This window comes from Arachis duranensis, chromosome 5, assembly GCF_000817695.3.
Source record: "Arachis duranensis cultivar V14167 chromosome 5, aradu.V14167.gnm2.J7QH, whole genome shotgun sequence".
Classification (NCBI taxonomy): domain Eukaryota; kingdom Viridiplantae; phylum Streptophyta; class Magnoliopsida; order Fabales; family Fabaceae; genus Arachis; species Arachis duranensis.
This window is the reverse complement of record NC_029776.3, coordinates 49,566,563-49,570,804: the sequence shown is the minus strand read 5'-3', so window position 1 is coordinate 49,570,804 and position 4,242 is coordinate 49,566,563. Positions and strand designations below refer to the sequence as shown.

Below are 4,242 nucleotides of genomic sequence, written 5' to 3'. Positions count from 1 at the left end.
GGAAAGAGATTTTGAATTTGAAGGTAGGTGGGGTTTATGGGAAAGAGAGAATGGATGTGAGTGGTGAAGAGGTGATGGGGAAGAGTGATTGAGGTGATTGGTGAATGATGTTTGGGGAAGAGTGTTATGAAAAGGTGTGAAAGAGAGGGAGAAGGTAGGTGGGGATCCTGTGGGGTCCACAGATCCTGAGGTGTCAAGGATTTCTCATCTCTGCACCATTTAGGCGTGTAAAATGCCCTCTATATGCAATCCTGTTGTTTAACGTCAGACTGCAGCATGTTTCTGGCGTTAAACACCACTTCCATGCTTGTTTTGGGCGTTCAACGCCAATCTGCAGCATGTTTCTAGTGTTGAATGCCACTTCCATGCTTGTTTCTGGCGTTTAACGCTAGTCTGATGCTTCTTTCTGGCGTTAAACGCCAGCTCTACGCTCCTTACTGGTGTTTAAACGCCAGTGAGTTCCTCCTCCAGGGTGTGCTTTTTCTTCTGCTATTTTTTATTCTGTTTTTAATTTTTGCAATTGTTTTGTGACTCCACATGATCATAAACCTAATAAGACATAGAAGAACAATAGAAATATAGATAAATAAAAATTGGATTGCCTCCCAATAAGCGCTTCTTTAATGTCAATCGCTTGACAGTGAGCTCTCATGGAGCTTCACAGATGTTCAGAGCATTGTTGGGACCTCCCAACACCAAACCTAAAGTTTGAATGTGGGGGTTCAACACCAAACTTAGAGTTTGGTTGTGGTCTCCCAACACCAAACTTAGAGTTTGATTGTGGGGGCTTTGTTTGACTCTGTATTGGGAGAAGTTCATCGTGCCTCTTTTCCATGTTTATAAAAGGATAACCTTGAGCTTTAAACACAAGGTAGTCCCCATTCAATTGAAGGACTAGTTCACCTCTGTTAGCATCAATCACAGCTTTTGTTGTGGCTAGAAAGGGTCTTCCAAGAATGATGGATTCATTCTCATCCTTTCCAGTGTCTAAGATTATGAAATTAGTAGGGATGTAAAGGCCTTTAACCTTTACCAACACGTCCTCTACCAATCCATAAGCTTGTTTTATTGACTTGTCTGCCATCTCTAATGAGATTCTTGCAGCTTGTACCTCAAAGATCCCCAGTTTCTCCATTATAGAGAGTGGCATAAGATTTATACCTGACCCCAGGTCACATAGAGCCTTCTCAAAGGTTATGGTGCCTATGGTACAAGGTATTAAGAATTTACCAGGATTTTGTTTCTTTTGAGGTAAAGTTTGTTGAACCCATGTATTTAGTTCACTAATGAGCAAGGGAGGTTCATCTTCCCAAGTCTCATTACCAAACAACTTGGCATTCAGCTTCATGATGGCTCCTAGATATTGAGAAACTTACTCTTCAGTTACATCTTCATCTTCTTCAGAGGAAGAATAGTTCTCAGAGCTCATGAATGGCAGAAGGAAGTTTAATGGAATCTCTATGGTCTCTATATGAGCTTCAGATTCCTTTAGGTCCTCAATAGGAAACTCCTTTCTGTCTGGGGGACGTCCAATGAGGTCTTCCTCATTGGGATTCATGCCCTCCCCTTCCTCCTTGGATTTGGCCATTTTGATAATATCAATGGCACTGCACTCTCTTTTTGGATTCTCTTCTGTATTGCCTGGGAGAGTACTAGGAGGAGTTTCAGTGATTTTCTTACTCAGCTGACCCACTTGTGCCTCCAAATTTCTAATGGAGGACCTTGTTTCACTTATGAAACTTAAAGTGGCCTTATCTAGATCAGAGACTATGTTTGCTAAGCTAGAGGTACTCTGCTCAGAATTCTCTATCTGTTGCTGAGAAGATGATGGAAAAGGCTTGCTATGGCTAAGCCTGTTTCTTCCACCATTATTAAAGCCTTGTTGAGGCTTTTGTTGATCCTTCCATGAGAAATTTGGATGATTTCTCCATGAGAAATTATAGATGTTTCCATAGGGTTCACCCATGTAATTCACCTCTGCCATTGCAGGGTACTCAGGATCATAAGCTTCTTCTTCAGAAGATGCCTCTTTAGTACTGTTGGATGCATTTTGCCATCCATTCAGACTCTGAGAAATCATGTTGACTTGCTGAGTCAACATTTTGTTCTGAGCTAATATGGCATTCTGAGCATCAATTTCAAGAACTCCCATCTTCTGAGGCATCCCATTACTCACAGGATTCCTCTCAAAGGTGTACATGAATTGGTTATTTGCAACCATGTCAATGAGTTCTTGGGCTTCTGTAGGCATTTTCTTTAGGTGAATGGATCCACCTACAGAATGGTCCAGTGACATCTTAGAGAACTCAGATAGACCATCATAGAATATATCCAAAATGGTCCACTCTGACAGCATGTCAGAAGGACACTTTTTGGTCAACTGCTTGTATCTTTCCCAAGCTTCATAGAGGGATTCACCATCTTTTTGCTTGAAGCTCTAAACATCCACTCTAAGCTTGCTCAGCTTTTGAGGAGGAAAGAACTTGGCCAAGAAGGTCGTGACCAGCTTATCCCAAGAGTCCAGACTATCTTTAGGTTGTGAATCCAACTATGTTCTAGCTCTGTCTCTTACATCAAAGGGGAAAAGCATGAGCCGGTAGACTTCAGGATCTACTCCATTAGTCTTAACAGTATCACAGATCTGCAGGAATTCAGTTAAAAACTGATAGGGATCTTCTGATGGAAGTCCATGAAACTTGCAGTTCTGTTGCATTAGAGCAACTAATTGAGGCTTCAGCTCAAAATTGTTTGCTCCAATGGCAGGGATTGAGATGCTTCTTCCATAAAAATTGGAAATAGGTGTAGTATCATCACCAAGCATCCTCCTTGCGCCTCCACCATTGTTATTGGGTTCGGCCATGCCTCTTTCTTTTTCGAGATTCTCTGTAAGGTTTTCTCTGGATTGTTGTGCTTTAGCTTCTCTTAGCTTCTTCTTCAGATTCCTTTCAGGTTCAGGATCTGCTTCAACAAGAATGACCTTGTCCTTGCTCCTGCTCATATGAAAAAGAAGAAACAGAAAAGAAAGAGGAATCATCTATGTCACAGTATAGAGATTCCTTTATGTGAGTAGAAGAAAAGAAGAATAGAAGAAGGAGAAGAGAAAAATTCAAACACAGAGAAGAAAAGAGGGTTCGAATTTTTGAGATGAAGCGAAGTGTTAGTAAATAAATAAAATAAATAGAAAGAGATGAGAGGGAGAGAATTTCGAAAATTATTTTTGAAAAAAAGGTTAGTGATTTTCGAAAATTAAGAGAAAAAAATAAAATTAAAATTAAAATTTAAAACAATTAGTTAATTAAAAGAGATTTTTGAAAAAGAGTGAGGAATTTTCAAAAATTAGAAAGAGAAAAGTAGTTAGGTGGTTTTGAAAAAGATAAGAAACAAACAAAAAGTCAATTAGTTAGTTGAAAAAGATTTGAAAATCAATTTTGAAAAGATAAGAAGTTAGAAAAGATTTTGAAATTAATTTTGAAAAAGATATGATTTGAAAGAATATGGTTGAAAAAGATTTGATTTTTAAAATTGATGACTTGACTAAGAAGAAACTAAAAGATATGATTCTAGAAATTAAAGATTGAACCTTTCTTAACATGAAAGTAACAAACTTCAAATTTTTGAATCAATCACATTAATTGTTAGTAAGGTTTTTGAAAATCATGAAATAAGATTAAGAAAAAGATTTTGAAAATCAATTTTAAAATTTTCGAGAAAAGATGAACATCAAGACTTATTTTTGAAAAATTTTCAAGAAAAGAAAAACATGCAAGACACCAAACTTAGAAATTTTCAATGCTTAGACACTATGAATGCAAAAATGCATATAAAAAACAATAAAAGACACAAAACAAGAAAATTTAAAGATCAAACAAGAAGACTTATCAAGAACAACTTGAAGATCATGAAGAACACCATGCATGAGTTTTCGAAAAATGCATAGATTTAAAAAAAAACTTGCAATTGACACCAAACTTAAAAATAGACACTAGACTCAAACAAGAAACACAAAATATTTTGGGATTTTTTTATTTTATTAATTTTTTTGTATTTTATTAATTTTTTTCGAAAATTATTTTTTTGAAAAACGAAAACAAAGAAAAATATTTTTTGAAAAATTTTTGAAAACTTTTTGAAAAAGAAAATTAACTAATCTGAGCAACAAGATGAACCGTCAGTTGTCCAAACTCAAACAATCCTCTAACGGCGCCAAAAACTTGGTGCACGAAATTGTGATCATCAATAATG

The 4,242-nt window shown here is 36.7% G+C and overlaps 1 non-coding gene across 1 annotated transcript; it reads left to right on the top strand.

Moving 5' to 3' along the window:
• The first annotated feature begins 2,354 nt into the window (after positions 1–2,354).
• LOC127748168 (small nucleolar RNA R71) lies at positions 2,355–2,458 on the top strand. The gene has a single exon (XR_008010111.1). It is a non-coding gene; the product is annotated as a small nucleolar RNA R71 (small nucleolar RNA).
• Positions 2,459–4,242: the final 1,784 nt, after the last annotated feature.